The sequence below is a fragment of the Peromyscus californicus genome, unplaced genomic scaffold, assembly GCF_007827085.1.
Source record: "Peromyscus californicus insignis strain IS unplaced genomic scaffold, ASM782708v3 Scaffold_23__1_contigs__length_62951481, whole genome shotgun sequence".
NCBI lineage: Eukaryota > Metazoa > Chordata > Mammalia > Rodentia > Cricetidae > Peromyscus > Peromyscus californicus.
Window position 1 is genome coordinate 3,633,665 of NW_026294534.1, and position 20,138 is coordinate 3,653,802.

At 46.3% G+C, this 20,138-nt stretch overlaps 1 protein-coding gene and 1 long non-coding RNA gene across 3 annotated transcripts in view; one reads left to right on the forward strand and one right to left on the reverse strand.

Annotated features, from left to right (window-relative positions):
- The window catches only part of LOC128118857 (zinc finger protein Pegasus-like), a 43,472-nt gene that overhangs the window by 13,439 nt on the left and 9,895 nt on the right, over nt 1–20,138 (forward strand). For both annotated transcript variants that reach the window (XM_052751627.1, XM_052751626.1), the window contains exon 3: nt 4,624–4,724. The gene's annotated coding sequence lies outside the window, so the exon portion shown is untranslated. The remainder of the gene's footprint in view (nt 1–4,623; nt 4,725–20,138) is intronic.
- On the reverse strand, nt 1,152–9,572 carry LOC128118858 (uncharacterized). Its single transcript, XR_008221356.1, has 4 exons — nt 9,349–9,572; nt 4,645–4,707; nt 4,059–4,153; nt 1,152–2,376 (listed from the first exon to the last, which is right to left on the reverse strand). It is a non-coding gene; the product is annotated as an uncharacterized LOC128118858 (long non-coding RNA).

Sequence of the window (20,138 nt, forward strand, 5' to 3'; positions counted from 1 at the left end):
TCATACCACCAGGCCAGATGTAAGGCCATTGTGGTATTTAGGCCAGAAACGCTAGTTTGGTGGGATGGACAAAATGAGTCACTATGCTTATTTCATAAATGAATACAGACTTGCATATTATTTAAGATCTAAAGGCAATTTTTTCATTTTTCTTTTTTTTGTGTTTATATGGCATGGATCAGGATGGCTGGCGATGGTGTATCATTCAACACTGGTATCCCTCATTCCGCGTCACACTACCATGGGGAACACTGTCCTGATGTTGGGCTAGATTCATGGTTATACAGGACGCTGGGCAGCTGTCTTCCCCGTGCAGATGCTCCTGCAAACAACAGGACTTGGCATCCATGGCTCCTGACTTCCACCTTCTACTAGTTGTTCTTTAATCATTTGTCAGTCAGAAAAATTCCCACAGAGTTTCAAAATTCCTTTATGAGTGGTGACACCTCTGCTGAAAATCTCTCTGTGGTGGCTAATCTTGGTTGTCACCTCGACACACTTGGAAAGAGGAGACTTCAGTTGAAGAATAGCCTTCTGTGGATTGGACTGCAGGCATATCTGTGAGGCATTTTCTTAATTGACGGCTGTTGGGAGTGCCCAGCTCACTGTGGGCGGTACCATCCCAAGACAAGCGAGTGTAGGTTGTAGAAGACAGGCAGCCAAGCACCCCAGGGAGAGAGGAAACCAGTGAGAAACCCTCTTTTGTGGTTTCTGCTTCAGTTTCCCCTTCAGGCTCCTGCCTTGAGTTCCTACCTTGGCTTTCCTGGATGATGTGCAGTGGCTTATAGGGCGAAAGAAACTTTTCCTCTCCAAGAGGTTTTTGGTCATGGTATTTTTCACAGCAACAGAAAGGAAGCTAGAAACCCCTCTTGTTTCCTTAAAGCTCTCACCTACTGTTGATTCTAATATAAAAATAAAATTTGCCACTGATGTGTGATTAGTCCATGTACATGAGTGTAGGGGACCCACCCCCACCTTTTTCCCCAAGGTACTCTTGAGGAGTGAGGGATAAGAGATTTAGATAGAAGGATAGAGGGGAGAAAAAGACAGAAACATAGGATAGCCTCGGGAGAGCCCGGATTCTTATTACCTGGCCCAGAACTTTATTCAAAAGGGCTTTTTATAACAATGCCAAGGGGCGAGGGAAAAGACCTCCCCCTTGCTAGATACAACCAAGTGCAGACCCTTCCAAACACCTGGTACCCAGGCCCGTGGTCCAATCATCCTCTTGTGCAGTCCTGCTGGTAAAGCAAGCTCAGCTCTCACTAGGAAACCTCTGTGGGCTCCCACACTTGAGGGTGACTGGATCCTCAGCCTAAGGAAGGAGCCAAGGTCCCAGCCATCGGGACAGTCTCTTCTGGTGAAAATGGTTGATTTAGAGTGTGACATGTGACCTAAGCAGAACTAGCCACACACTGTGGAGCTTCTGCCTAAGGTCTTCCCAGTCATCTTGCATGAATCAGCTATTATCATGTGCACCTTGTGGGTCCTCTGGCAAAAACCAACCCAGTGAATACATAATTGACTTCAGATTCCTTACAGGTGGTGAAGTAATGGAGAAAAGTTCAGTTATTAAATACTTATTTATTGATTTATGATTTACCTAGAGCACTGCTTGTACTGCCTATTTGCCAAGCATAACTTCACTTGCTGCCTGGAACAGAATGAGCTGGAGAAAGAGCTGAACAATGGGTTGTTACCCTTAGCAACCTGCTGCCTGTCACATATACTTCTGCAAGGTCTTTCTTGCTTGCCCATCCCACCTTGTGGTTTTAGAGTATGAAACAAGAATACAAACTCATTTTGTTTCTCATGAGCAATGCAGGACGGAAGTCTTTCAAGAGCTAACCTGGCTTTGGTCCACTGGTGGCATCTCCCTTCTATGCTCAGTGGTGTAGGAGTGCTTATTTCACAAAGAATCCCGAAAGAGTGGTGCTTTCACACCGTGAGTCCTGATAGATGGAGAGACTGGAGACTGCATTTCTGCTCCCTCGTTGGTTGGCATGTGCAGGCAGAGCTTATGCACACAGCCTGTGATCTCACTGCTGTCCTGTGAGGTTTTCACTGTACTTCTTTGATCGCAATCAGCTGTGCCTCCCAAAGGCTCCATCTGCATCCTCAGAGGAGGGATAAAAAGCAAATTCAACATGAAGATAGCACAAAGATGCTGTCCTCGTGCTAATTACCTTGTTTATTTCTGCGTCTCATGAGAACGTCCTCATAAGGCTAAGCCTGCCTTCCAGTTCTGCTCGGGGCTGCCGAAGGAGCCGCGGACAGCACCCCAGGGATGAAGGAAAGGGAAGCGCTGTTTTCCATTTGGTTCTTAGGCAGGACTTACTGATACCCACTCTCTGTTTTGTTAAATTTCAAGTATGTCTAAAATAGAGAAAATATGGATGAGCTCCTTTGTATCTATCACCCAACTTTACAATTATAATGATTAAAATAATCTGTTTTTGTTTGTAGTCACATCCACTCCTCTTTCTCCTTCTAATCAGATTACATTGAAGTAAATCCCAGAAGACCAACCTCCCTACCTTCCTTCCTTCCTTCCTTCCTTCTTTCCTTCCTTCCTTCCTTCCTTCCTTCCTTCCTTCCTTCCTTCCTCTTTCTTTCTTTTCTCTCTCTCTGTCTCTTTTTCTCCCTTTCCTTCCTCCCTCCCTTCCTCCCTCCCTCCCTCCCTCCCTCCCTTCCTCCCTTCGGAACAGGGCCTCTCCATGTAGTCCTGACTATCCAGGAACTCACTGGCTGTCCAGGAACTCACTATCTAGACAAGGCTGGCTTCCAAGTGCTGGGATTAACTGCGTGTGCCACCATGCCTGGGCCCAGGAGACTTGTCTAGACTCTCATCTCTAGTTTCTGGGATATGACTTCTGTCTTCATGATCACTTCTACTATTAGCTATTTCTCCTTAGTTTCTGATGTTATGGGAAACAAACTAGCATCACTGCTTTGAATGGGTCTTCATTACCTCTTTATCCCATGGGTTAGTTGTTCAGTTAGGGCTTCTCTCCAGGATGGGACCATAAACTCAAATTCTCTTCAACTGTAGCTCACCGCAGCATGCCCTGTAGTCCATCCATTTCCTCGTGCCCCCCCCCCCCCGCCCCCAGACAGGGTTTCACATATCCCAGCTGGCTTCACACTCCCTGTGTAGTGTCTGACCCTCTTGCCTGTGTCTCATAAGTGATAGGACTACAGAAATGTGCCACCGTGCAAGATTTTATTATCTATTGTTTTTATAAATGAAAATTTGGGTGCAGCTTCCAGAGGACTTTGTTTGATCTCTTTCCCAGTATAAGAGGAAGCATGATGGGTTGAACCACAAACTGTAAAGTCGTCTTAAACTTCAGTTGACAGTCATTGTCGTCCTAGAGCCCTTGCACCGTCACCTGGCTCTTCTGCTGGCCCAAGGGCTTTAGTTGATGAGGTCATCAGTTTCTGAGAAGCATAAGCTCATGATCACATTACCCTTCTTATGCTGTGGCTGCTGCACTCATCTATACTGGTTCCGTTTTGGCAGTGTAAATAATAGACATCCTAGTGGATTACCTGGGTACCAAACATATTCTTCTTTGCCCCGAGATGTAAAAGCAAATGTACCTTCTCTCAACATTCAAAGTCAACAACTCTACCAGGATGCTAATTCCTTTCGTTGCCCAGTGGGTACCTAGCATGAGAAGATCAAAGTGCCCATGCAGATGGCACAGCTTGAAATTTTCTGTCTCTCACAGAGACTCCTTCCTAAAAATATTCCTGCATTTATCAGGGTATCTGAATCCATATGGTCCAGTGTTATCACAATGAGAATTTCAAGTTATTTCAGAGTTCAGTGCACACTAATAACCGGAGCACCTCCTTTGGCATGTTTCTGTACCCTAGGAGATCTTGATTTTGAGTGTAAACTGCAGCCCTGAAAAATGCCGCCTAATATAGGATTTACCTCCCTGCTAGAATCTGAGTTTTACCCATCAAAGTTCTTTCTAACAGGCTGTCAGTTTCTGGAAATATGACAAGCCTGGTGGGTCCCACGATCTTGAGCTCATTGCCATACTTACTTTAGGAGATGTACACTACTTTGTGTGATGGGGGAATTCAATGTCCATGGGCCAGTTATTATGCTGGCCTTTGGGTATTCAGAATGATAAAGAGCCTGAAAGAAACACGAAGCTGTGTATTATGGCCACGGTCTCACAAGATATGGTTATAGGTGGGGTATACACAGTCATCTTGGCGCTAGCAGACTAATGGGTCTCCTTGAGAACGGCAGTGTTGAGGGCTCAGGCTTGGTCTCTGTTGCTCACATCCTGGTCACACACAGCAGAGGTTGTGTCAACACTAGATATCAGGAACCCATGCTTTAGACACATGTAGTCTTGTCTCCATCCCTGCTACCACAGCTACTCTGATCATGCCCACCTGTACCCGAAGTAGAGCAGCCAACCACAGGGAATAGCTGATGTTGGTTAGCTGAGCCAGTTCCTTTCCATAGTGATGGTCTTCTATGGTTATCTACATGCAATATGGAATCTTGACACTTTGTACACATGCCTACATTCAATTCACATACTTCCCCCCTGCCCCAAACATCCATAGGTGATCTTTCAATCTTTCTCTTCCTAGATGCCTGGACAATCCACTGACCTGTTCATGAGTGCCCATGAATCCATTCACCTTCTTACTGTATTCCACTTTCCCATCAAAGAGCTGAAATGGATAAAAAGGTAAGCCATTTAAGCTCTGCCCACTGAGAGAATTCTTCTTTAATGCTCTTTTAGGGTCATACCCTAGTGGATCTGAAGTCAATAGTGGTTAGTTTTATCTTTTATCTCACACTGAGCAACACTTCTTTCTCTTCTGTCAGATTGCTGTAAGGCTCCCCATGCATGAAACCATAAAAGCAGCTCAAGTGAAGCTGGAGAGATAGCTCAGTGGTTAAGAGCACTGGCTGCTCTTCCAAAGGACCTGGCTTCAATTCCCAGCACCCACATGGCAGCTCACAACTGTGTGTAACCCCAGTTCCAGGGGGGATCTGACACCTTTACCCCAATGCACATAAAATAAAAGTTAAATTTAAAAAAAACTCGTTCAAGGATGGACGACATATCAGTCCAGGCCACTTGACTTTGTTGCTTGCTGTGACTTTCAGGCCTCTTAATCATGATTGGAAACGAACGACTTCCATCTTCCTTTGGATTTTGGTTGAGACAATGGGCAGGTCTGGATACATGATAGTTGAGGTACCATAGTCCAGCCCTCTACCTCTTGCATAGATTAGTACTTCCCCAAGCGGTGCTCTCCAAAACAGAACATATTTCTCCTGGAAGTGAGCATTCTTTTTCTCTATAATTCTAGGGGTTTATAGTGAGTAATAAATACTGAGGCTTGTTGCCAATTCCCCAAAGCATCCTTTCTCATAATAGAGACTTCAGACATCATAGAGTCTGCAAGACATATGGCCTGAAGCATAAAATCTACTATACACCCTAGACCTGGTTCACAGTTATTTCCTCATCTAATTGCTACTCCAGCTGACAGCCTTGGTGTCATACACTTAGTGGGTTAGCACATGTATCTCCAGTGTAGAACATACTGTCTTCAGCATCTGAGGAGGGGTCATTGGCTTTTTTTTGCATGTATATGTGTTGGTATGCATGTGTGTAGGCACGTGTATATTTGAGTGTGTGTGCCCATGTGTGCATGTGTGATGTGGGAGCCAGAGGTCAAAACTGGGTATCTCCCTCGATGATTCTCCACCTTATACTCTGAGGCAGGGTCTCTCGCTTGGATCCAGTGCTTGCTTAGGGTATTTCAGCTAGCCACCTTGATCCAGGAATCCCCAGTTTCTGTTCCTTAGAAATAGAAAATGATAATTTGCCCTTTACTTTGGAAAAAGAATGACCTATCTTCTCTGGGTCACTGATTCTCAAAACTCTTCACTTTCTAAGAAAAGATGAGACTAGAAAAAGGATTTTCTAAGATGCAGCATTTGATTAGTTTTCTAAGATGCAGGTGAGAGTCCTCTGGGTAGTTTTTGTGTGAGCATGATGCACAGGTATATGAACATGTGGGAATGTTACAGTGAAATTCTTTATTTTGTATAATTAATATGATTGAAAAAGAAATATCACAGCGCACACACATAAAGTCCTCTCTGCTACGGCGTGTCTCTGGGTCTTACTGTGTATTGCAAATGCTCAGAGGTGCACATACTTCATGGGGCCTCTAGTGTCCTTCCCTTTTTTTGCTCCTCTTTGACTAATATGACATCACTGATATGGTGGACCAATGTGATGCGCTGTCCATTTTTATTGTACTGTGATCAACGGGATTGTGAACTCTGGTCCTCATAGGCAGGGGACATTTTTGTTCTATGTAAATGTGACCCATTTTGACTCCTGATATGGTCTGGTAAAGGTATCTTGCCTGGCACAACATCCTCGACTTGAGTTGCCGTGTGGCTGAGTTTCACATAGTCCAGTGTTATCCTTTAATATCTGCCTGACTTTTGTCAAGTCCAAAGGGGTGCAGTCAGTGAGAAATGGTGGGGCTCACCAAGCTCATATCCTTTAGGGGTTTAAAGATGGCACAGATCTCTGACCCTCCCAAGTGTGTAACAATCCCTCATACACATACTCAAGTACTTTAGATAATTCTTCACAGACGTGTATGGTGATATTTTATTTGTACTGAAATGTGATTTTATTTGTATGTTAATAAATAAAGTTGCCTGGGGGTCAGAGCTAATAGCAAGCTATAGCAGAAACTGGGCGGTGGTGGTACCCGCCTTTAATCCCAGCACTTGGGAGGCAGAGCCAGGCAAATCTCTGTGTGTTCAAGGATACAGCCAGCATGGAGACACACACCTTTAATCTCAATACCAACCATAGAAGACCTGGAGGTCTGTACAGACAGGCAGTGACGAGGAGGTCATGTGGTTGGGTTTACAACCAATGAGAAGGCAGAACAGAAAGTCTATAAAAAAGACAAACAGACAGGGAGTAGCTCTCAGGCTGAGGAGGACAGCAGCGGCAGTGAAGGGTAAGGTTTTTAGCTCTTAGCTCTGACCTCTTGGGCTTTCATCTCTGCATTGGCTCTGTGTTTCTTATTTAACAAGATGGTTACATCTACAGATGTGCCTGGAGAATTACCTCCTAGATGTTGAATTGGCAGTTAAACTAACCATCACAGCATCTATTCCAATTGTGCGTTTTGGAGACAGGACAATGAGTTCTGGGTGAGACCGTGGGCCCAGATGACATCTGTAACCTAGATGAGAGCCAGGGATCCACTGGTTCTCTGGTTATATAAACTCCACTCCATAAGGGAACTCTACCAGCCTGGAGTTCTCTGGATATGAATGGTCAATCAGATCACACATCCAGCCTTTCTAAAAATGTTAACAAATTCTGCATTTCCAGTCTATAGTTGCCTAGATAAATGACCACAGGTCTCGTGAAAAGGAATTCCAGCATCATTATTGTACTCCCTTGCTGAGGACCTGACCTCTCTTTTAATTAGTGTGTTTCTGGGTCAGAACACTGTCTCAGGCAACAAGATTTATCTTATATCCTCTTCTATCATCTATCACAACAGTTCTGGCATTTTGCCTTAGAGTGAGCTGTAATTCTCTCTGGAATTCTAAGAGTCATTCTACCACCATAATAAAGGCATCCCCCCTGAACCCCCACAGAATGGCAAGCCATCTCTCACATTAGGCTGCCCCATGTAAATATGCCCACCCTTCTCCAATTTTATGTTCCATCCAGTCCTACCGTACAAGCAATCTTGGTTTAGATGGCACATCTTGGTCTTCTCCTGCAATACCAAAGGAGTGGCCATCCCTTATCTCTCTTCACCAAACAGCCCCCTGACATGTATTATTCTTACATGAATTAGTTCTGTGATAGGAGTGGGAGGTAGTGTTGATCAATGGGTGGTTCGTGTTGTCCTGCAATGTCGACACTCAAACGTGGTGTTTAAGCTGTGGGCAGAGCCTCTGCTGCACACCCAGAAGCCCCCAAGCAAGGTTTAAAGTGTAAGAGCATTCATTATGATGTTCTGTCCACCTGTAAGTTGCAAAGCCCCACTCCTTTCCCCGGGACCCTTGACGTTGTTGCAGAAGGTTAGCTGGAGTCAAGAACAGAACTGTTCTTACAAAGTTGTGTCCTGAACCTTACCCGCAGCATCTCTACCTTTCTGCCCCTGGAGATGAGGAGTCTCTTAGGTGCCTCAGGAAGAGACTCTAACATCCACACTTAGCTTTCGATGATGACTCATAGCCCAGGGCCTCACATGGTCTTTCTCTAAATATCAACAACTCAGGCCAGGGCCATCAAATTCCATTGTCCTCATAATTGGTGCCTTTCCTGAATCTCTGAAAGCTTGAGATGTCACATCTATGGGGCATCTCCCCCTCACATCCCCTCTGAGTTTGTCACCAGGGAAAGCTGTGACAGTGACATGTGTCCTGCCCACTGGGGCGACCGGGGCTTCACCTGCTGCAGGCCTGGCATTCCTTTGTAGCCCCACGACCCATGTCCCAATCTGTTTCCCCCCTTTGTCCTGGAACCATCACTATGAGTTCTGTTACTCTGGAAAACAAGAGTCTGAGGTACGAGTTCACATGGGTGTTCTGGGGAGTGGCCATGGCCCCTCTCCTAACAATGGACGTAACTGATGCCAGAGTTCTACGTCCTGGAGTGCTGTAAGACGCCTCTGTTATTTCCTTTGGGCTTCCCTCCCTTCTTTCCTCCTGGTGGGAGGCATCCTCCTGGGCTGGGACAATTACTGCCCCTAAGTCCAAGTGACAAGAACCTTGCTGCCCTCAGTGGACTGACTCCTGTTGGTGTCTGAGTCCCTGTCACCAGTGACTTTTGCCACACTTTCTAAAGAATAGGACAGGGATGCAACTTCTAGGTGAAGAGCTCTGAGCTGGTGGAGTCTGAGCATGGACATCCAGTGCTGCCCTCTCCCCAGGTCTGCCACTGGGGCTTATGGACACACACACACACACACACACACACACACCTCGTTCCCACAGTTATGAGGGAATGCATGTTACAAGAGACAATTTTATTAAATAGGAAAACAAGGCATGCGTGGGTACGATTGGGTTACATGTTGAAGGTGATTGTTTCTCTGAAATCTGTAGCAGGGAGTATAGCATGTGCTTAGTGTACATGAGACCCTTGGGTAGTGTGCCCTACCTAGCTACATACAGACATACAGACTTTACAGACACCCCACACCCCAGGCCCCACAGGCCACACAAGGTGTGTCATACCACACACGCCATACCACACATAGACACGCCACACACAGACACGCCATACACACCACACACACCTTGACCTCGGTGCATTCATCATCCCTTAGAGGTGAGGGAAGAGCAGAAGACACCCCTTGCTTATCTCAGGAAAAGGGAGCGCACGTCTCCCTAGGGCAGGCGTCCTCCAGGCTGTGATTTCTTTACCAGACAACTGCATCATCATCAGGTTGAACTCCTTAAAGAGCCCCAGGGTCCAGCAAAGCTCTCCTGCCTCCGTCATTCCTGTGGGCTGTCTCTTCATTCTCTTCCACCTTCCCTCTCCCCCTTATCTCAGCTGGGGTCACTGATAGCCGCCTTCGCTCCCCCTAGTGGCGAGAAGGGTGAAACATGCACCAGGGCCACTCACAAAAGCTGCTTCTCAAACCCAGCAGTAAAGAAGATACAGCTTCAGGGAGAGACGGCCAAAACTGATTAGTCTGAGGAGGTAACACTATTGTTTTAACTGCTACAGAGTGCCCAGCTGGAAGCTATGAGGTATTTTTCCATTATTATGAACAAAAATATAAATGACAAAAAAGAAACAAAATGGTTCTCATTGTATTTGAATTGTGATATAAAATAAAGGACATTGGAAGCTATGAAACACACTGGCCACAGGAATTGCCCTTTTGAGTGAAATCCACATATCTAACTGGTATACCTGAGGCTTGTAGTAATCCCTTCAAGGAGTGAGGTGAACTACCATTTTGCAAGAAGGACTTGGAAACTCTTCCTACAACTAAAATTTCATGCGGCCCTGGGCTGATAGGCACAGTGTTAGTCAATTAAGTATACATTCTTTCTCTACAAGCTTAACCCCAAGCCTCTGGGGAAGGGTGCAAACAGTGTCATGCAGAGCTAGGACAGTGAGGCAGAGTTGAAAGCATCTTGGGAGGTGGGGAAGTGTATGAGCAGTGAACTCATCCAGCTGTTTCAGACACAGCCTTTTGAATTATATTTTAAGTCCATAGGGAGCTTTCTCTCCCAGGAGTGGCAGTTGTAGAGGTCAGGGGCTGAAACATACCTTCTTTCTAAATATTTTCTGTAGTAAATGGTGACGTATTAAGTCCTCCCAACAACATCATAGACAAGAGCTTGCTTTACGGGAACACCAAGGCGGAGACAAGTGGAAGAGCTTGCCCGGCTTGCCCTGTGGCCAGCCAGTCCGCACATGTGCACTCTGGCACATGAGTACATCCACACGTGCACCCCAGGTGCTCTTCTTGCCCAGAGAGTGTGCACCACGGTGAAGTCACAAGCTCCCAGGACAGAGGGCCAGATCGCTCACACTTTGGACCCACCCTGAACATACAGACAACGCTGATGGGCTGTTATTGCTAGTCAGTCCGTAAGAGGACAGTTGTATCCCAAGTTGAGAATCCTGACTTGGTTGCATAGTTTCATCGTACCTCTCAGAACTTGAAGGTCAATTCTCTGCTGGTGAGGTGGCATCAGGATGGCCTCAGCTTCTGCTGGGTTGTGTGGTAAAGATCATAGTATGATTTACTTCCTCATGGGTACCCATTTCACCATTTGCTACCCAACAAAGACCAAGGACAGGTTTCCTTAAGAATCTCTCCCTTCACATGTGGCTTAAGTGTCTCAAAACTATCAACAGAAAATTTCCACAGTGGTTGCAGCAAGTAGATCTCAGGCTGCACAGCCTTGATTCTTTCTGTCAGCGTACCAGGTATTGTTCTGATGGCCACCAAAGATGATAAAAAAGGAAAGTCAGCACCAGGACTGAAATCTACACCCATTTCTCATTTTTATGAATGTACACAGTCAAGGCATTAGAGCATCTCACTGATGTCTTTTTTTTATGTCCCCCCACCCCATACAATGTGGCTATATTTAGAATGCTAGCATAGACTTCTGTGGCTAGAACTTGTTACCAAGGGGTGGAAAATGACCCAGTTCTAGATCAACCTGTAAGTGTTGGGCTTTTCAACAACCAATCTGCAACACTTGCTGAAACCTAGGCTGCTTCTGTTAGATGGAGTTTCTTAGACTGTTGGAAAAAGAACTCAGTTGTCACATAGCAAAAACCAAATACTGGGTTGATTTTCCAAGGGCAGTGGTACTCTTGAGTGATTCCAACTACTGAAGCACACACAGTAAGACTCCAAACCTTGGGCTGGAGAGATGGATCAGAGGTTAAGAGCACTGACTGCACTGACAGAGGTCCTGAGTTCAATTCCCAGCAACCACATGGTGGCTCACAACCATCCATAATGAGATCTGGTGCCCTCTTCTGGCCTGCAGTCATACATGCTGTATACATAATAAATAATAGATCTTTTAAAAAAATTATTAAAAAAAAAAGACTCCAAACCTTTCACCTCTTGTTGCTAGCCCATCTGCAAAGTCATCTGCTTGGAAAGAGGAGACTGGGAGCATCCTTAGAAAGGTTGTAAGTCTAGTCTAAGGACAGTGTATGTTCATACAGAAAACACCTTCTGCTTGTAGAGCCAGATGGCAGGCAGGCATGCTGTACTTTATGTTGGAGGTTGCTCATGGGAAAGCTTTCCTTGAATCTTTTGGCTGAAACAAATGTTCTGGAAAAGACATCTGTAGAATGAAAAAGTGGATTTGGATTGCAGCTGTCTCTGAGTTTGAGGATGGTTTGAAGAAATGTGTGAGTTTGAAAATGAAACATAAAATCATAGCACAGGCATGACCTTATTGTACAGTCGCACCTCTAAGGATGCAGTAATGACCCAGTCATCTCACAGAGGCTCTTAGAGCACATCCAGACTGTGCACAGTCATGTGTGTGCCTAAGCACATACCATGGCAAATACAGACTGTGTGCAGTCATGTGTGTGCCTAAGCACATACCATGGCAAATACAGACTGTGTGCAGTCATGTGTGTGCCTAAGCACATACCATGGCAAATACAGACTGTGTGCAGTCATGTGTGTGCCTAAGCACATACCGTGGCATACTGTGTGCAGTCATGTGTGTGCCTAAGCACATACCATGGCATACAGACTGTGTGCAGTCATGTGTGTGCCTAAGCACATACCATGGCATACAGACTGTGTGCAGTCAAATGTGTGCCTAAGCACATACCATGGCATACAGACTGTGTGCAGTCATGTGTGTGCCTAAGCACATACCATGGCATACAGACTGTGTGCAGTCAAATGTGTGCCTAAGCACATACCATGGCATACAGACTGTGTGCAGTCATGTGTGTGCCTAAGCACATACCGTGGCATACAGACTGTGTGCAGTCATGTGTGTGCCTAAGCACACACCAAGGCATACAGACTGTGCGCAGTCATGTGTGTGCCTAAGCACATACCATGGCATACAGACTGTGTGCAGTCATGTGTGTGCCTAAGCACACACCATGGCATACAGACTGTGTGCAGTCATGTGTGTGCCTAAGCACATACCATGGCATACAGACTGTGTGCAGTCATGTGTGTGCCTAAGCACATACCATGGCATACAGACTGTGTGCAGTCATGTGTGTGCCTAAGCACACACCGTGGCATACAGACTGTGTGCAGTCATGTGTGTGCCTAAGCACATACCATGGCATACAGACTGTGTGCAGTCATGTGTGTGCCTAAGCACACACCGTGGCATACAGACTGTGTGCAGTCATGTGTGTGCCTAAGCACATACCGTGGCATACAGACTGTGTGCAGTCATGTGTGTGCCTAAGCGCATACCGTGGCATACAGACTGTGTGCAGTCATGTGTGTGCCTAAGCACATACCGTGGCATACAGACTGTGTGCAGTCATGTGTGTGCCTAAGCACACACCAAGGCATACAGACTGTGCGCAGTCGTGTGTGTGCCTAAGCACATACCATGGCATACAGACTGTGTGCAGTCATGTGTGTGCCTAAGCACATACCATGGCATACAGACTGTGTGCAGTCATGTGTGTGCCTAAGCACATATCATGGCATACAGACTGTGTGCAGTCATGTGTGTGCCTAAGCACACACCGTGGCATACAGACTGTGTGCAGTCATGTGTGTGCCTAAGCACATACCGTGGCATACAGACTGTGTGCAGTCATGTGTGTGCCTAAGCGCATACCGTGGCATACAGACTGTGCGCAGTCATGTGTGTACCTAAGCACATTTGCTCAGCACTTGTGGTTGTGCGTCTTTACATAACAGTTTCACCAGTTTACAGCAAGGGGCAGCTAAGATTAGTGTTGGGAAGAGAAATCTGAGGGCGCTGGTCGATTGTCTCTCTGAACCACTCAGAATAGCATTGTGCTTCTGGATTGACCAGTATAAAATCAGCTCTTCACATTCAGAGTGAATGTGCAGAATTTCACAGACAGCTTTTCTATCTAGAACTATTTGAGACTCAGGTAAAACCTGGCTACTTGCGCACACTTTGTCATATAAAGAGGTCCCTGTGCTGATCTGCACTGGGAGATGGTAAATCAGTGGTTCCTTCTAAGGTACATTATACTTGATTATATTAATGTTCCATGATATTTCACCCTTTCCTCATATTTTTGGTTTATGAAGCAACACTCTCTAGATTTCATGGCAAATGGAAAGTTGGCATGGAAACTCTCTATCCAATTATTCCTGTATACATTTGGGAACAAATCTTTTTATTTTTTGGAATTTTTTTTTCAGGAGGCGATAAAAATAGGAAATTTCAGGTTTCAGATATTTTATTGCATTCTTGTAGCATAATAACAGCTTCATTAAAAATAATTCCACAATACAATGTGGACGTTGTGAGGTGCTTAGAGCACTCGGGCCAGCTTTCTCAGCAAAGCGTCGCGGGCAGGGAACGTGTGCTGGCTCATAGTTTATATTGCATTCGATTGCTAAGCTTTTGTAAGGTATTGGGTTACCACTCCCAAATGCAAGATCATAAGGGCAAAAGAGACTGCCAATGGTCCTGCTGCGGAAGATGGAGGCTCAGGACACTTCCCAGCTGAGATGTTCACGCAAGGTGCTGGAGTCAGCTTCCCTCAGCTTGTGGAAAGGGCAGAAGCCGGCTCTGGGGACAAGCTCCTCTCTGCAGTGTCCTGTTTGGTTGCTGGACGGAAACACGGTGAGGGTAAAGGTGATTCTTTCTCCTCTGAATTTGGAAAATGACTTTCACAGATGATGAATCCGAGAGGGTGGGAAGGAACCTAAAAAGGCATCTGGTCCAGAAGGGATTTTGTTAGTCCACTCTCCTTTCCAGCTCCTGAACCCCCAAACAATGCTCCAGTGTCTCCAGCAGTGGGGAGCTCTGTCTCCACAGGCAGTGCCTTCTGTCTGGGAACAGCCCCAGCATTGGAGTTCTTCCTGATGTGGGGCTGAGATCTGCCTGCCTTCAGCTTCCTCCCATTGTTCCTAGCCTCAGATTCACAAGCACACTTTCCACTCCACAACAATTCAGCTCTCAGAAGGCAGTAGGCGGAGTGGGTGAATAGAGCTGTGTAGACAGAGCAAGGCCTGGTCTCTCTGCCCCTTGGTCTCCTCTACTGTGAAGTGGTGCTTATGGACCTGATCGAACAGGGTTCCAGGGTGTTGGGAAAGCGTGATCAAGGCTCCAGAGCCTCTCCTGGCAAAGAACAAAAGCCAGCAGCAGGGGATCGCCTGTGTCTTTCTTTAGAGTCTAGGCTCTGTGTGCTCATGCGTTCATGTCTGTTGTAGTTTGGGACTCTCTGCTGCTTTCTTTCTCATTGGCCTTGTCTTACCTACATATCTCCTATCTGTTCTTAGAGGTGTTGCCTGGTGCAGAATGTGGGGAACTCTGCCTAGAACTAGTCACCAAACACAGCTTCGTCCTCAGAGATGTTCTCTGGTACAATAGATACCCACTGCTGAGCAGCTGTCTGCTGGGGGAGGGGGGGTCACAGGGATTTTAACGAGTGAAAGAATGTGGAGTTTGAAACTCCGATACACCGCTGAAGAACAGTGCACTGATTTTGTTGGTCCCTTTACCAGACACTTGCCTGTTCCATATGTCACCTGAGTGATCTGATGTCTATTTTCCCAGCAAGGAAATGCAACTATGAGAATGTAAGAAACCCAGTTAGGTAAGGATGCTAGCTCCTGCTCTCTGCCCGCTGCCAGTCCAGTTTCATTCACCGAGGTGGATGTTCTTGGCCTCCTTTGACCTTCCAGGGTCTCATTCTAGTGTCCCTCTGTCTTAGTGTTCTACTGCTGTGAAGAGACTCCACGACCATGGCAACTCTTATAGAAGAAAGCATAAATTGGAATTGGCCTACAGGTTCAGATGTTTAGTCCATTATCATGGCAGGAAGTCCCACAGCATGCAGGCAGATATGGTACTAGAGGGGGTGCTGAGAATTCTCCATCAGGATTGGCAGGCAGCAGGGAGAGAGAGAAACGCTGAGCCAAATCCCACCCCCAGTGGCATACTTCCGCCAACAAGGCCACACCTCCTAATAGTGCCATGGTGACCAAATATTCAAATCTGTGAGCCTGTTGAGGTCATTCCTATTCAAACCACTACAACTTCTTACAGCCTTTGTCCTCCTGTCCAGGTATGACAGAAAGCAGCATGGATGAGGGTATAGGCTTTTCTGTCTCCTTAAAATTCTGGGAGACTTTTGAAAACCCTGTAAGGGATTGAGAGCCTCTTAGTTTCTCTTGTTTTGTTCTTTGTAGTAATGAGAGTGAACCCAGCGTACATGCGCTCCAGCCGAGTGCTCTACCACTGAGCTATGTCCCAGCCCCCTCTTCCCTTTTGATTTTGAGACAGGGTCTTTTTAAGTTTCCTGTGCTCACCTTGAACCCACTCTGTAAAGCAGACAGGACTTGAACCTGTGATCCCCCTGCCTCAGCCTCCTAAGGAACAGAGAGGACAGGCCTGCCCAGGTCAGGCACCGTCACTTAACACTGAGTGAAAAATGACTGTGCGTGGTTGGCATTTTCCTTTGAGCTGCCAACCAGCTCCCAAATAAGAGACGTCTTAATAATAGTGAAAGCTTGACCTTTAGCTTAGGCTTGTCCCACTAGCTCTTATAACTTAGTTAGCCTATTTCTGCTCATCTACAGTTTGCCTTGGGGCTTCTTACCTTTCATTGTGTGTGTCTTACTTTCCTACTTCTTCCATCCATGTCTGTCTGTCTCCTAGTGTCTCCCTCTTTCCCTTTGTCTTCCTCTGTCTAAACTCCACCTACTTACTCTCCCTGCCTGGAAGTTCTGCCTATACTTTGTTCCTTGCTATTGGCCATTCAGCTTTTTATTAGACCAATCAGTGTCTTAGGCAGGCAAGGTAAAACATCTTTACATAATTAAACAAATGCAACAGAGCTTTGCATGGTAAAAAAAAATATTCAGCAAAACTGTTAGTTACAGCCCTCATCAGGGGTCTCGAAAGAAACACAGCCAATAGGAGATCAATCTATGTTTTTATGCACGTGAAGGAGGATTGGATGGGGCATTGGTTCATGAGATTATGGAGACTGGGAAATCCCCTGTCCACTATGTACAACCTGAAGAACAATGAAGTCTGGTGGTGTGACCCATGCCACGTCTGAAGGCTTGCCAACGCGGGAGCCATCTGAGGGTGTGAATCCCAGTCCACATGGGGAGTGAGATGAGATGCCTCCACCCACAGTTAGAGGGAGACAAAAAGGGCTAAGCCTTCCTTCCCTCTGCCTCGCTCTCTCCAGATCCCCCAACCATCAGATGATGCCCATGCACATGGATTAGGGCCACTGCATTACTGAACCCTCATGTTCAAATGTCAGCCAACTCTGGGCATACCTCGGCCACACCCAGGAAGCGAAGCATGGGGACCCTATAACCAGTCAAGATAACACCAAGTAGCATCAATGGCCACAGTTATTCTTGAGGTAATTCCAGTGTGAGCCCCAGTCAAGCAGCTTGGAAGTCAGGAGTGAAAGTGACTTGCAAAGGGAGGTAAAACAGTGCTCCTAGGCTGGTGTGATCTGCCCCAGCGCTCCTAGGCCAGTGCGATCTGCCCCAGCGCTCCTAGGCCGGTGCGATCTGCCCTTCTCTGGAGCAGTGGTGAATCCCACGAGGAGCTGAGAGTGCTGCTTCTCTACTTGTTTGTGTGGTGTCCACTCTCACTGCTGTGCCGTGTACACGGAGAGACAGCTGTGAACCTCCAAACACAAAGGCCATCCTAAAGCAGGCCACAGCTGTCCTACATAGCTTGTCCCTAGGGAGCTTCCTTCATGCATTGCCCCATTTCTGCTTGGCGTAGATCGCCCTGTTCACATCCAGCTCTCCTGAACATTCTCTTAGATAGCATGTGGATTCCCAACACCCAGAGGGGTGATTCACAGGATGAACCGAATTGCCATTCCTTTGTTAAAACTACTAGACTATCAGTGTCTCTGGAGTCTTTTAACTTTGCTCCAAATGGAGATCCCCCCCCCCCGTATCATTTGAGAAACATTAAAATTTAAAAATACAATAGAATCCCAGTCCATGCTTAAACATTTAATAATATATACAAGGCAAGTGGTTATGAAAGACAAGATGTGCCTGTGGCCACTGCTCCATATAAAAAAGACTGTAAAGCAATAAGCTCTGAACATTAGCAAGAAAGGCAGAGTGGGAGACTGTCCAGCGCCTAATAAAATCTCCTCTTTCTTCATGTTGCTCCTTTTCCAGGGCATACAGAAACAAGCATGATAATATATTTTGCCTATAGGTGCCAAAACTTGTATTGTTCTCTTTCAGACACTTTCCTTCGTTGTATTTAGGAACAAATGTCTGGCAATATGAGGGAGAGAGAAAGCGACTGGATTAAATAATGGTTTCATGGGACTTGCAATGATTTTGTGACGATACCAGAAGCCTTTTCTCTTGTCTGAACGTGGGCCTGGGCTTTTAACTTTTCCAGCCAGGAGCTCTGTTCCTGGACGGTTCTGGTATCCATTAGCATGTGGACAGTAAAGGGCTGGCATCTTCCATGAGGATGCCAAAGGGATTACAGAGATGTGAGTTCACTTGGGGAAACCCCAAGGGATAGTACCAGAGTCCAGGACTAACAAATCAATGTTACTATCTCTTGATCTGAAGGGACTGGAGTCGGTGGGGGTATGGTGTATGTGGGTGGTCCCTGAGACGTGGGGGAGTCTTTGTAGAGAAGGCTACAGTTAGAGGATCAGAAGCTTCCCAAAGGAGGAGGAGCCCAGCCAGCTTCAGGTAACCTTGCAGGAGAGACCAAGAGGGCTGGAGATTCCATACCCTCTCCCATCTCTGCCAGGACTCCTCATTGACCTAGCCTGATAGCAATTTAGAGAGCACAGGAAGAAGCTTTCTTTAGCAGAGATTGGGTGAAGGTCGGGGGAGTGGGTTGGGGAGGGGAGCTTAGATGGGCAACCGATCTGCCTGGAACCACCTGAGGAGCTGTAAATATCAAGGCAGGTAAAAGCAGTGTACCCTGTTGAGTGATGGGATATGAATATGAATTGTGGGAGTTAGGAATTATGCTCTAGTGGAATTGTATTCATGATATTTTTCCTCTTTGAATCATGATTGAAAACACTCTACAACTGAAAATCATTGCTTATTCATTATTCGTGTGTGTGTGTGTGTGTGTGTGTGTGTGTGTGTGTGTGTGTGTGTGTGTGAGAGAGAGAGAGAGAGAGAGAGAGAGAGAGAGAGACAGAGACAGAGACGGGGGACGGCGGGGGGGGGGGCGAACATGTCTGTGTGTATGTTTGTTTTGGGGAGCGGGGTGAAAGGGAGAGAGGGAGTATGGAAAGGCAGCAAGAGCTCCTGTCTGAGCCTCTACATAATACACTGGAAACTTGGCCATAGCTCGGGGTAGGGTAGGTCTGACGTTCCCTCTCCTTGCATGGGAGAGAAGATAATGTGATGGGTTCAGGGCAATTTCCTGGAACTGGGCTGGTGGGTTCCCACACATGGTATGATTTAAAGCTGAAGAAGTCAGACTTTGGAATTGCTTTGGGAAGGATTATCATTGTTTGGTCCATGCCTTTTGAGTTAGACCCTAGAGGGGAGAAAACAGGGTCCACCCTGAAGGAAATGGTTGTGGTTCCTCACAATGAGTTAGTTCTAGGCTGAGAGGGACCTCAACACGGAGCTGAGAGGGAGTAAAGTCTGGAGTGTGAGGTTAGCAGCTAACAGGATTTTGATAGATGGAGATTGTAGATATAATTCTAAACGGTCTTATTAAATAGGAAACAGAGCCAATACCATAGGAGTTAGGTGTGGTCATCGCTGAGTGTGCCCTGGACAGGGTGTCCCATCTTGTAGCATAGTTGTCTGCATGAAGTAATGAGATAAATTGCTACCCAGAAAACTCTTAAGGAAGTGTCTGACACTTAATCATTTGTAAATCATTCACACAGTCATCATTTAAGGAATATTCATTCATTTTTTGTTTGTTCATGTGTTTATTTATTTTTGAGACAGTGTCTCTCTCTCTCTTTCTACATAGTCCTGATGTCATGGAACTCACTGTGGAGACCAGGCTGGCCTAGAAAACTGAGTGCTGGGATTAAAGGCATGCACCACCACATCCAGCTAAGGAATATTTATTAGGTCATGCTCCAGGAGCCGAGAGGATGGCTCACTGGGTAAAGTGTTTGCTGTGCAAATGAGAGACTCTGAATTTGGAGCCTCAGAACTCACTAAAGCCAGACATGACAACATCCAGCTGTAGTATCAGTACAGCCATGATAAGATGCAGGGGGTTGGGCAGACATAGAAGACAGCTAGCCTGGGGAAGGCAGTGGTGAAAAGAGGAGTTCTCTTTTCAAACAAGGTGAAAGTGAAGACTGAGACTCAAGCTTGCTCTGCCGTTTCCACATGCGCTGCAGCACATGTGCCCACGCTGATGTGCATGAACACACAAACACTAAGGACAA